Genomic DNA, 15,333 nt, shown 5'->3' with positions numbered 1-15,333 from the left:
ATGCATCTGGGAATACATAGTCCCCTTATACTCTCATACTAGAAAACTCTTTCTCAAAAACATTTCAAAATCATATTAAAATATGATCATTAATGAGTCGGAAAGTCATACTCTATAAACATTGATGGTATATCTAGATACTTCTTACACATTGATGGCATACTCAATTGTCATACTAATCATGTTTTAGAAACTCTTTCTCAAAATTTATCTTAACTTCCTCAAAACACTTTTTAAAACTCAAGTGTTGGCTTTAAAAAGCTTCTCAAAATTTATAACTCAATTATAAGACTCATGCGGAATTATGGACATGAACGACTCAAATCAGGGATCTTAATAGCAATATGGAAATTCAGTACTCAGAACTCAAGAACTAAAGGACACAAGAACTCGAAAATCAACAATACTACTCATCTCATGAATACTCAATTCATATGATACATGTTGAAATGTAGACATGAACGAATCAACTCAAGAATATTAATGCATAACATATAGCAATTCAATAAATAGGAATAGAATTTCAAAAAGAATCAAGAACTCAAGAACTCAAAATCAACTTATCTCAAGAATACTCAAACCTAGGGATAAAATCCTAGATTACTCATTTACTGATTTGAAAGTTGATGTGGGGCATGCGGATGAACTAGTCCAACACTATGATAGCCTTACATACCAGGAAGAACAAGGTTTTTGAAGAATCTTGAAGAGGAACTTGATTGTAAGACTTGAAATCCTAGCTCAAAGGAGAAAAATCAAGAAAACCATTCTTGAGATTTCTTGAATTAGTTTCTTGAAACTCTATGGACAAGAATTAGGATTCTCATTAATGATTCATAATTGTATGAAGAAAATTGAGTTGGAAAGAATTGAATTCTTGGAGAAAGACTTACCTTGAAGAAGAATCTTGAAAGAGACTGAAAGAATCTTGAATGGATTCTTTTACTTTGATTTTTTCCTTAGGGTTTTGTCTTAGGGTTTGAGAGAGAAGAGAATGGGGGATTAAGAGATGAAAATTTGATTGGTTTTGGTCTTTAATTATTCATGAAATTAAATTAGGGTTTTCTTAGAGGTGAAAAGACAAAAACAACTTTTTTTTAGGATTTCATGTCGGCTAGTTCGTCATTGTATTGTATCAGGTTAATAAAATGGTCATAACTCTTTACTCAAAAATTATATTGATGCAAAATCAGTGGCATTGGAAAGAAGATTCAAATATCTTTAATTTGATAGGTTAAGGGCCACTGAACTTTTTATATTCTAAGAGATATGATCATTTGAATTTGACCCAAGTAGAATATTACATCAACAATTAATCAGTAAGAAAACTTTCAACTCAACTTTGTGCTAAGAGATTCTAGTGACCTTAATTCATATCCAAATTAATTCCCATACAAAAGAATTACCTTAACACCTAAGAAAATTAAGAGTCACTTTGTACAAACTTATACATAATTCAATAATGGTTAGAATCTGAACTTAAAATTTTTTGGGGTGTTACAATATCTCCCCCTTGGAATCATTCATCCTCAAATGACGGTTGGACTGAAAATGGAAAGGGGTTACTCTTTACTATACTCAAGCCTAACTCAAAATCACCAAGTACTTTACATAGGATGGTTATTCTGATCTAACTCACAAGATTCGGGTACTATATCTCTATAGGAAAAATCCCGTCCCAAGGACACTACTCTTTACTACTGCATTCAGCTAACCTTGAGCTCATATCACGAAACACCTAGTGTATCACGCATTCACGACATGTTAACAACACCACATTCAAGCTTATAACCTTAACCACTCCACGTACTCTTACTAACCATTCCTTATAAGAATTTATCCTTCTCTCATCATCTCTATCAACAGAAATTTCATGCATTATTACAAGGAATCTGACTTATTACTTATCGTAAAACCTCATCTCCTTCTCCCTCCATATTCATAACCTCAGATGGAATAAACACACCATCACTATCACAATAAGAAACAACAATCTTCTTGTCTATCATCACCCTACTACTATCAACAACCCCACTCTCAAAATTAAAAGGGTAAATGAAGGAGCTTTAGGATGAAAGATTATAAACACGATTCGCTCGAGATATTCTATATAAGAATATGCATGACATAACATTATAGTGCTAGCCGGTGAGAGTAGATCATAAATTTGTGAGACTAAACATATTATGAGACATGAATGCTTATATGAATAGGTTCATATCATCAGGCTGATATCCATAACTTTATAGATTAAGCTTGAGACTAATGGGCTAAAGTCTTTGCCTCTCATTCTGGAAACTGAACATAGATGTACATCTCCCTGAAATATATCATAATAGGTCATAGACACAATTCTGATATAAACATCATCATGATGTTGTAATGATGAACTTTGAGGAATACGCTAGAGGAAGAATGGATTGATATATCTCTAATACTCTTTTTGAAGACATCACTATCTCATCCTTAACACTTGACTTGATTCATCACCCCCTAAGGTTTGGAGCTGACACTTTGAAAGCTATGGACATATTCCATCTTCCCTAAACTGGTCTACAATCGTCTTACTCTAATACTGGGGAAAAACTTATCTCATGGCTACTGAACTTTGCATAAGTAGGTACTAAGACTCCTTCTTAGACCTCTTTCGAAGATTCTTCCCTTAACCTCTTCTCAATGGCTTACCAGGATGCTCCACCTATCTCTTAGGGGAAAATTGAATGCTTACATCAGGCTATTCCACAGTAATAGTTCAATTATACTATCTAGGCTCACATGAAAAATCATTAACTTAACTAGAACCTCATCTAATTACATACCATCTCGGTTCACCTCCTAATGCTCTTGTTACTCTTGTGACTTAGCCACACTTCACTGCCCTTATCTAAAGGTTAGGGTCTCTCACTTGTACCACTCATATTTATTGCAGCTAACATCTCATTTCTTCACCAACTCTATGTCAAGTCTACCAGATCAAATCTCAAGACTAACATCATCACACTCATGTTTCCATTCATCTCAAATTCAAGCTTAATGTTTATTACTAAACCCGAATATCAATATGATTGTTTGCTTACTATACAATCTCACAACTACCAATAAAAGTTAAGAAACACGCGCCTACTAAAACTTCATTACAAGTAGTCAATTTTTATCTCTTAGTCTACCTATTTTTATATTACTATCATATCCCATTTCACAACTTAAGTACTATTTACTCATTCATTATACATCATTACTTAATAAGTTCTATAAATCATGGTCTCTCCCTAAAAGTTATAAGCCTATCGTAGATCTCTCGCCTCATGAATAGTCATGCTCATCTATATACTTGATCGTTACCAACACAATGACACCTTATCATAAACTCCTTTCTATTTAAAGCATTACTCTAACTCATCCTAACTTGCTACTCTTACTCTACCTCCTATCATGAAATCTTCACAACTCATCACTTCATAGTCTACCTATAAGGGAAAACTCCTCATTAATAACTTACTAGGTGCATGACTATAGTAACATAGCTTGCCAAAACACCATCTCCCTTTCTTAGATTACTAAACCTCTGCATAATTTTCCTCTAACTCTACGCACTTTCACTACTACAACTAATGATCTGGTAACTCATGCTACCTTTTCAGGTGGAAACATACCCAATCTCTAAAACACCTTCCTAATAAGGATCTGAGCTGAAACAAGATTTAGAGTTGACAATACAACTTGCTTTTAGGTCAAACGCACTATTCATTCGAATAAGAGTGCATTCTTTTGGCACTTAACATGTAAGCTCACTCATGGACTTCTCTCAAGACCCTCTGCAGTCTCATGACTTTTGTTGAGAGTAACTCATTGATATGGAGCTGGCTTTGCTTTCAACTACCTTGATTATGAGGGGTAATCGATTGGATCTGAGGAAAGCACGAGTTAGAATAAATTCCTTGTGATGTAGTTCTACAACATGATTTAGAGTATGAAAGAAGGGAAACTTTTCTTAAATGTCTATAGTCCATCATTTATAGAAGTGGGGCCTTCACAACCATAAACAAGATCCTACTTGACACGACTTCATAGACACCCTAGGACACTTGAACTATGTGTTCTGATACCAAGTTTGTCACAATCCGAGTCTACACCCTGGACGTGGTTAGCACTCGAGAACCATTGTTGGTCCCCAAGCGAACCCTCATCCCAACTTACTACAAGCCGAAGACTAACTCAAGTATACAAAAGCTTAATACTGAATCAAATCTCAGTAAACTCAAATAATACACTTTAAAAAGTTTGAACAATACTCAAAAGATATAATCAGAGTTTATAAAACAATCCAAAAGAAAGAAATTACAGAAAACTCCTCCAGTCAGTCTATCTATGAAGCCTCTACTATTACAGAAGGATATCGGGACAAAACCCACGACATCTCAAAACTACTAACTACAGGGTAAAGGTGAAGCCATCTGAAATACAAGAAGGCTCACCACAGTTGCCTAGAATACCACATGACCTCAACGAAATGCCTATTCATATTCTTGAATACATGTATATGCATCATGAAATAATGCAGGCCAAATGGAGTCAGTATATGAAATGTACGAGCATGTACGGGAAACTCTGCAACATAAATATAAGTTCGATTTAATAAAAGGGAAGACATACTTACCTCTTCTTAATTCAATATGACTCAAGAATACTCAACTTAACTGAAGGTTACTTAACTCAACTTAATGATGCTCAACTCAACTCAAGAATATTCAACTTAACTCAAGGATGCTCAACCCAACTAAAGAATGATCTACTCAACTCAAAATGAAAGAAACAATAAAAGATGATATATACATGAAACTTTTAAAACAATAGATAATAACTCAAATGTATATGAAAATACAATAACAAATTCATTACTCTTATTTGGGAGATTCTCTAACTGACAACCATCACTATGAGCAACGTGATGATACAGCGTCTCGCCCATGCTCCCAGATCTATCCAATACCTTGGTTGAGTATAAGACATTCTCAACTAAGTGTATCCACTAAGATATGTTAAAAATCAATAAGAAATCATCTAAAAAGTATGACCCTTTACCCATGTTGGCATACATGGTTTATGAGGGTTGTGAATTGTCTGAACTCTCCCCCATATCGGTGGTCAATACTACTCCTAATAATATATATACTCATGCTCATATGTTTAAAAAAGACATATCTCTTCCTCTAGTTTGATATAATTGCTCAAACTACGCTCTTAAAAGACGTAACTACTCTTGAAATTAATTTTGAACTCATAACTCATTTAGAAATCTTAGTTTCTCTTTTATCAATGTAAACATTTATTCCTCTGGGAATAAAAATTCTCCTTATACTCATACCTCAAAACTCTTTCTCAAAGATATTTCAAAATCATATTATAATATGATCATTGATGACTCGAAAAGTCATATTGCATCAACATTGATGGTATATCTAGATACCATACTTCTTAAACATTTATGGCATACTTGATTGTCATACTAATTATGTTTTAAAAATTCTTTCTCAAAACTAATCTTTACTTCCTCAAACTCAGTTTAAAACTCAAGTGCTGGCTTTAAAAAGCTTCTCAAAATTTCTAACTCAATTCATAGGGTTCATACGGAATTATGGACATGAACGACTCAAATCAGGGATCTTAATAGCAATATGGAAACTTAGAATTTAGAACTTAAGAACTCAAGGACTCAAGAACTCGAAACTCAACAATTCTACTCAACTCATGAATACTGAATTCATAGGGTTCAAGTTGAAATATAGACATGAACGAATCAACTCAAGAATCTTAATGCATAACATATATAAATTCAATAATCAGGAATAGAAATTCAAAAAGAATCAAGAACTCAAAATCAACTTATCTCAATAATACTCAAATCTAGGGATATAATCCTAGATTACTCTTTTACTGATTTGAAAGTAGATGTGTGGCGTGAGGACCAACTAGTCAAACACTACGATAGCCTTACATAGCTAGAAGAACAAGGGTTTTGAAGAATCTTAAAGAAGAACTTGATTAGAGGCCTTGAAATCCTATCTTGAAGGAGAAAAATCAAGAAAACCATTCTTGTGATTTCTTGAATTAGTTTCTTGAAACTCTATGGCAAAAAAATTAGGATTTTCATTATTTATTCATAATTGTATGAAGAAAATTGAGTTGGAATGAATGGAATTCTTGGAGAATGAATTACCTTGAAGAAAAATCTTGAAAAATATTAAAATAACCTTGAATGGAGTCTTCCACTTTGAGATTTCCCTTAGGGTATTGTCTTAGGTTTTGAGAGAGAAGAGCATATGGGATTAAGATATGAAAATCTTATTGGTTTTGGTCTTTAATTAGTCAAGAAATTTGTTTAGGGTTTTCTTAGAGGTAAAAAGACAAACAACCATTTTTAATGATTTTTCATCGACTAATTGGTCATTGCATTGTATCAGGTTACTAAAATGGGCATAACTCTTTACTCCAAACTCGGATTGATGTGAAATGGGTGGTGTTGGAAAAAAGAGTCAAATACATTTAATTTGATATATTATGGGTCACGTAACTCTTTATATTCTAAGAGATATGGTCACTTGAAGTTGACCCAAGTAGAATCTTACATAAAAAATTAATCGGTAGGAAAACTTTCAACTCAACTTTGTGCTAAGAGATTCTTGTGACCTTAATTCATATCCAAATTCATTCCCACACTAAAGAATTTACCTTAACATGTAAGAAACTTAAGAGTCACTTAGACTTTATACGTAATTCAAGAATAGTTAGGAGTTTAACTTAGAAATTTTTGGGGTATTACAAAAGTCAACCTTTTCATCGACATGACACCTCAACCCCAGTTATACCAATCAAATCTAAAGGACTATCCCAAATTTTATTCACACTTTCTAACTAAAATCTTCAATTGCATTCACCCAAGTATACTCACTGACTTTCTTTATCCATAAGTTTACCATTTCGGTATCAATCCACTCCTTTGGAGCTTAATATAAAATCATCAATCCTAGAACCCTCAAGATACACTTCACAACCTAAATGCATTAATATCGTACCAAAGATCCACCACTAAAATCTTCCTTTAAAACAATGCTTAACCCAAGCGTCCGTAGTAACAAACTAGTTGGTTTGTCAAATGTGAATGCAACATCGAATCTTATTATCTGAACATCTCATACAATTGATAACTTCTTAAGTAGTTTGTATTCATACTTTTCAATCGATGTATTAGTTCCAACATACCACTAGTACTACACCGTGAAAGTTTGTTAAATCCATCAATAGAATACACCATAACTTTCGAGAAGATTGTATCCATAACCACCTATAAAGATTGAATCATAAAATATGACTTCAATCCCTTCATAAAGAAGAGAACTCGTTTTTCCGGACTGAACCAAAGCTGAGTCGAATATCTGGATAAAGCACGAAATTTGTCCTCATTGGCTGCAAACAATATCTTTTGTTGCTCTATATTCAGTAACTCATCTATGTTCCTATTCCTTAAAGTCCAGGATATATACCCGTTCATGAAGCAGCTAGAAAATGTTGCCCAAGTCATATGTAGTGCCTTAACTAGTCGGCACTCAACATGAGACCGCCACCATATTTGGTGTCTTCCTGAAACTAATACGTTACAACTCAACACCAAACCTCTCTATTATATTCATCTTATGAAGCAACTCATGTACATCATAAACATCTTCATATTCAGTACCCATGAAGAATGTGGCTTTCAACTTTAAGAACTTAATAAAAATATCACGTAGGTCACTAGTTATTACATGACCACATTAAATCAGGGAAACATGTCTATTTCTAAGGACACATCCTCTCTTGCTAGTACTAGTGTTGCCACTTCTATTGCTCTAGTACTGACCATATGTGAAATAGAGTGAAGAAGGTCAGATACAAATTTGTATCACCTAGATACCAATTGGTTTCAAATAATAGCACGAAAGAAAGAAGGAATGAAGTTTTCCTAAAGTCCTATAGTCTCTCGAAGAAAAGTAAAGGTGCCCCCGTACCGTTACGCAAGACTCAACTAGACCTGTCCTTGTGTGATGAGATCACCGAACCTAACGGCTCTGATACCATGTTTTTCATGGTCTGAAATGAGTCATGAGTGGCACCCAGACTTGACCTCTTAGGCAGAAGAACCAACGAATTGAACCTCAACTTAAATTTATCATTCAACTTACAAAATACTAACTATAATGCAGAATCTCAAATCTTATTAATGTAAGAAACACCAATCCACTACCTGAAAGCCATCACATTATCGACATCTACTCTAAAAAATATCAAGTCTAAGAGTATTAAAGATACCAACATAAATAAATCGAATAGTCTATGTACAAAATCTAAGGACATCATGCCATGACCGAGAAAATCCAACACGAGCTAGAAGGAATAGCTCACCCTGAAATCTAATGTGGTGGAGACTGGCAAGAGCTGAGGGTAATTCGAAGTCGATAGTACACTCGTTGCACTCCACAAAAGAAAAACAAAGAAAACACAAGTAAGGGTCAGTACAGGACAACATGTACTAAATAGATATCATCGGCTAACCCAAAATAGAAACTAATATGCAATAAATAATAGTATAAAATCATCTATAGCACTTAGCAGGTGGCAAGCAACAAACAACATGAACAAGTGACAACAACACTGAAGCAAGTACGTAATCAGTCACAATACCAGATACACACACAAGGACATATGCCTCCACACCACACTCATTTGGGAAATGATTTCTTTGAGATTGAGTACATTAAGTTAATTCAATATGCTTTCCTATAATGTTACTGTGTTGGAACGTGACACCCGATCCAATAATATCGTGTCGGAACGAGACACCTGATCCCATAATATCATGTCAGAACATGACACCCGATTCAATAATATCGTGCCGACTCGTGGCACCTGATCTAATATATCCTGTCGACTCGTGGTACCCGATCCAATATATCATGCCAGCTCGTGGCACCCGATCCAATATATCATGTCGGCACATGGCACCCGATCCAACCATATAGTAAATTCATTGTCATTCTTTATCATCTCTTTCTACTTCCTTAATAATATTTTATTAAGCCTTATTCATTCAAGACTCACTTTAATATGATAAATTCAAGATTATGAATTTCACAGTCTTGGAATTTTGGATCAATCACAAACAACACATTAATTATCCAAACCACAACAATCAAGTACATAGAAAATTTCAAAATATCACTCAATGAATATCAATCACTATGAAGAGTCTCTCTATCACATAGAGTAAACCACAACATACCTCCACTGAAGAATTGAAGTCAAGTAAGCTAATTCTCCAATGATTTTCCTTTCATTAATGCCTCCGAACGTTTTCAATTTTTCAAGTATACATAATTTGTAAGTAAACAAGTTTGTAGACACCCATATTACTATATCTTTAACCTAGATCCAAAAACTTGCCTAAATCTATACTCAAGTTCCTAAATTCTGAGGCTAATCAATTTGTTAACTCTCATAATTTCCAAATTCAAGCCTAGGGTTAAGTTTAAATCCCTCCAAATATCATAAATCTAATGGTATTTAATAAATACACCTAATATTAATTTACTATACCAATTTATTAAACCTTAGATTATGTTTTGATAATTAAAAGAATAAAATTTAAAATAGAAAGTAGGTTTCGAACTATTGCATACCGAGAAATCTATTTGCACGCCAACAATTCAATATTCTATCACCTCACAATTCTCTACTCATCATTATATTATCATTAGCTAATCATTGTACCTTGATTATTCTCAAGACAACAACCCTGCAACCAATTTTATCCTCTTTCAAATCAACAATATTATATTAATATATTTATTCCTTTTTTTCCACAATTCAGGCAGCCTTGTGATGATAATATAATCTTATATATTCATGAGTACAAATGTTCAAGCGTGATTAAGGATTTTTACCTGATGCAAATTGGGTTGTCCTCATACTGTCGCCGAAAAATTTAGTGTCAAGTGGCTTCTATTTGTGTTATGATCGAAAATTAATAAAACCCCATTTAACTTATTTTAATATATATGGGCCAAGTGGTATAAGGTATTAAACTAAAAAATTATTACTGAAGCATATTAATCATCAATTAAATTAAATTAATTATTTAAAATTACCCATTAGCTAAATAATCACAATTAATAAATAGTTCAAAATCATTATATAAAATTTACGGAAAAAGTCTAAATAGTTTTAGTACTCAAAATGACTTGACAGTCGTTACAAAAATTATTTCTTGTTACCATATTTAAATTATCTGCCAAATCAAATCTCTCCAATGATTTGCTATTTATTGCCTCCCCTAATTTATACTCTCTCTGTCTCTAATTACTTGTCCACTTTTGAATTGGCACACCTATTAAGAAATCAATTAATGACATAGTAAGTTTATTATTTTACTCTTATTAATTATGAAGTGGATGAAAAATTCTGCATTTTTCAAAGTAATAAGTCATTTAATTGAGGATATAATAGATAAAAAAAATTGTCCTTTTTCGATTTGTCAAAATAAACAAGTAATTAGGGACAACTATAAAAGGAAAAGTGAACAAGTAATCAGGGACTGAGGGAGTAATAGTTATGCAATGATTACTCATAAGTAGATACCTTTCCTAGAAAGAAACCAACTCCAATTGAATACCAAAATTAACGTCGTAAACCACTTTCTTTCATCCAACAATCTATATACTAAAACTAATAATACTTTGACGCTCCTCCAACAAACAATGACTACGTATACAAGAACGAGTTTGGATAGACTTACCGAGACACTCGTCTTCAATTGCAATTACTCTTTTTTGAGTGCTCTTCTTTTGTTTTCCCCTCAAAGTCAGAGTATGGTCAATAACTACTCCCGTCCCTTTTCTTTTTACCCTATATACATGGATTATAAGTGAGTAATGGGTATAATCCATTTTCGATATTTCTTTTAAAATAATAAATAATTAATTCATATTTCCCATTAAAAATCATTTATTCTAAATTAACCGTCCATTAAATAATCACAATTAGTTAAATAGTTCAAAATTAAATTTAATACTTTTAGGAAGGATCTTTTATGGAAGAAAGAATTTTAGTTCTCAAAATCACCTAACGGATCGTTATATCATCCACCACTAATACAAATATTCATCCTCAAACGGTAAAAACAAATAGAACGCACCTGAATGCTCAAAAAGCTGAGGATATCTACTCCTCATGTCTGACTCAGTCTCCCATGTAGCCTCATCCACTGAACGATGCTTCCATGAACCTTTACAGAAGCAATCTCTTTCGACCTCAACTTTTGACATTACCTATCCAAAATGGTTACTGGCTCCTCCTCAAAAGTCAAATTTTGATCAAGTAACACAGAATCCCATTGAATCACATGAGCACCACCTTGATGATACTTCTTCAACATCGAAATATGAAATAGAGGGTGAAATGGTGAATGTAGACACGTTATTTTTTGACCGAATTTAAGATTTTACACTATTTTAGTACTTAAATATATTTTTTAAAAGCCCTAAATTAAAATATTTGGTTTTATCTTATTTTATTAGATTTACTTTAAATGATTTGAAAACACAAAAATTGCTTTACATTTTAAGGAAAATTTTATTTTTCAATTGTTTAAAAATGAACTGAAAAGTTGAAAAAAATATATGTTGTTTTAGGTTAGGTTTAATAATAAGCTAGTATTTCTCGATTATAATTTTAGAGTAGCTATTCATTTATTCTTGTAATTTTATTAGATAATAATTTTATTATTATAATTTTTATATATATTTAATTAAACAAAAAAGAAATAAAGCTAAACTATCCCACCTGTACTACCCTATTTTCTCCCACTCACCCTCACCCACACTACCCCACTCTCCCTCAAAATATTCTCCCATGTCCCATTTTCCTACCCACAACATACAACTATATAGACTACACATTGATTCAGAAAAAAAAAAAGGGAAAACAATCAAAACCACACACAGGAGAAAGAGTTAAAAAGAAAAATATTTTTTTTCATTTCAAAATTCCTATCATACACATACGCACATAGACGAGAAATAAAGAAAAAGGAAAAATCAAAAACATATTTTTTCATTCTTTTTTTCAAACAACAACCGAAAAAAAACACAACACAAAAAAAGTTGAGTTCGAGATTTATTTTCGTGGTTCTGATTATGGTCTTTTCTTTGTGAATTAATTTTCACAAGAGGTAACACTTAATCCTTGTTATATAGTTTAATGTCATGATTATACAAGCATTGATTGCAATATATTGAAATTGTCAAATTTCGTATTTGTTTAACCCGTGAATATTCATTGATGTAATAATATGAAGTAGATTCAAATCTTTCATATCAACTTTATGTTTAGATCCTCTATATAGTCATATTTAGTGTGAAATTGTTATAACGAACCGTTATTTATTTCATGTGTAAACAACCCATAGTATATTTCATGTTTGAAGTAAAACTATTGTCCAAGTCTATTATTATTTTCATATTTTAGTTCTTTTATGATGATGTTATATGCATTTATCATTTAACAAAATGAAATGATGAGAATAATTAATAACAAAGATTTATCATGTAAAATATTTGATATTAGTTAGTGGATTTTTCTTTTCATTTCAATGACTAAAATAAAGAAAAGAAAAAAAATTAGGTGCTCATAATTCCTAACATGTTTATACTTATGTAGTATGTTCGAAATTTGTATAGACAAGTGTATATTTTTAATTAATTATTTTTTTACTATGTGTTTTTATTAATATTGTGTTTTTTTTTTTAGAAAAAGATAGAATAAAAAAAAATTGTAACTTTTTTTGATGTTTTAAATGAGGAATCTTAATAAGACTTTCAATCAATTGGTTTATGTTGACCTATTTTTTTAAAAATAAATTAATAATTAAATTTTATGTAATTGAAATATTAAGAACATGATTAGATCGATAATAATACTAATATTAATAATGACAATGAATGTACCACTGGTCCATTTTTGTATAATGTCGCATCCGTAATTTAATTCACAATAATGAAAATAATAATTATAGTTTTAATTGTACTCTAAAGAATTAGAGCTAGAAATAAATAATATATCCGAAATGGCTAGTAATCGTTGTTTAATTTACAACTAGTAGTATAAATATAGTATAGAGTAAATATATACAAAGAGATCGTTATGGTTATGTGGAACCAATTAATTGGATAATCGTCTTAAAATAACTAATTAAGTTAATTTTAGACATGACAGATAAATAAATCAATAATTTATGGTAAGGCAGGAAAGCGAAACTGTCAGTACACCACACACAAATAAAACAAGACAGTTTAAAAGTAAGTTTAAGATAAATCAAAAAAGGAGGGACATAAGTAAATTTCTTAGGCTCACAAACATAATATATCCAAAATTAAGTCAAGCAAGATATAAGTCGATAAAACGATCGTGCTAGAACCACGAGACTCGAGGGGTGCCTGACAGCTTCCGCTCGGTCAATAAATTTTCTTACATAGACTTCTAGTTGGCAGACCAATAAAATAAAGACTCAATTTCCTTTTGATTAGAGATCTAAATAAGGTGACTTGGAACACCAAAACTCATTTCTAAGTGACGACTCTGAAATAAAATAATCATTTTTTGAAATAGTCACTTTAATTGGAAAAAACTATATTTTCAAAACACTGTTTGAAAAAAAAAAGGTGTGACAGTGAACACCCGACAAACCAGGCGGCAAAGACAACTCATACGCCACCTCACCAATGTGCTCAACAATCTCGAAATGACCAATATACATTGGGCTCAACTTGCCCTTCTTTCCAAATCTTATCACACCCTTCATGGGCGAAACCTTCAATAGAACTGCACTCCAACCCTGAACTCCAAATCACAAACCTTTCGATCTGCATAACTCTTTTGCCTACTCTAAGCCATGAGAAGTCTATCTTGGATCAATTTGACCTTATCCAAGGACTCCCACAACAAATCTGTACCCCACGGTCTAACCTCAAATGCATCAAACCAACCAATTGGAGGTCGACTTCTCTTACCATAAAAAGCCTCAAATGGTGCCATCTCAATGCTCGAATGGTAACTACTATTGTAAGTGAACTCCGCTAAAGGCAAAAACTGATCTAAGTGACCATCAGATTCGATGACACATGCCCGCAACATGTCCTCAAGAACCTAAATAGTCTGTTTAGACTAACCATTAGTCTGAGGGTGAAAGGTTGTACTAAGATCTACCCGAGTGCCCAACTCTTTCTACATAGATTGCCAGAAATGAGATGTAAATTGTGTGTCATGATCCTAAATAATAGAAATAGTCACCCCATGTAAGCGAACTATCTCTGGAATGTAGATCTTGGATAGCTTCTCTGAATTGTACGCAGTCTGAAGTGGTACGAAGTGTGCAGACTTAGTCAATTGATCCACATTGACCAATATAGCATCAAACTTACCCAAGGTACGTGGAAACCCTACCACAAAGTCCATAGTAATGCGCTCCCACTTCCACTCAGGTGTGGGCATCCTCTAGGTCACACCTGTAGGCTTTTGGTGTTCATACTTCACTTGCTGGCAATTCAAACACCGAGATACAAAACTTACTATGTCCTTCTTCATACGACACCACCTATAATATTGTTTCAAGTCACGATACATCTTAGTTGCCTCTGGATAAATAGAGTACCTCACACTATGTGTCTTCTCCATGATCAGTCTAGTCAAATCAACTGTCCGAGGAACACATATACGACCTTTTATCCTCAAAAATCCCTCACTATCAAGAATTGTATCCTTGGCTTCTCCTTCTTACACCTTGTCTCGAATCTTACATAAATCACCATCATCAAACTGTAGAGTCTAAATCTGCTCCAACAAGGATGACCTAGCTCCATATAAGCCAAAACCTTAACAGGTTCTGAAATATCACGCCTCACAAAGCCATTGGTGAAAGATTGGGCATCCCTAGTTAAAGGATGCTCCCCAACCTGTAACAAGGCAAGACTATCCATACTTACCGTCTTTCGACTCAAGGCATCTGCTACCATATTTGCCATGCCCGGATGACAAAGAATAGTCATGTCGTAGTCTTTGAGCAACTCCAACCATCTCTGCTACCTCAAATTCAGATCCCTCTAATTGAATATATACTGGAGACTACGATGATCCGTGAAAACCTCACAATGCACACCTTAAAGGTAATGCCTCCAAATTATCAATGCAAACACGATAGCCACGAACTCCAAATCATGAGTAGGGTAATTCTTCTCATGAACCTTC

This window comes from Solanum stenotomum, chromosome 6, assembly GCF_019186545.1.
Source record: "Solanum stenotomum isolate F172 chromosome 6, ASM1918654v1, whole genome shotgun sequence".
In the NCBI taxonomy this organism is placed as follows: domain Eukaryota; kingdom Viridiplantae; phylum Streptophyta; class Magnoliopsida; order Solanales; family Solanaceae; genus Solanum; species Solanum stenotomum.
The sequence above is the reverse complement of the archived record's forward strand: the minus strand, read 5'-3'. Positions refer to the sequence as shown.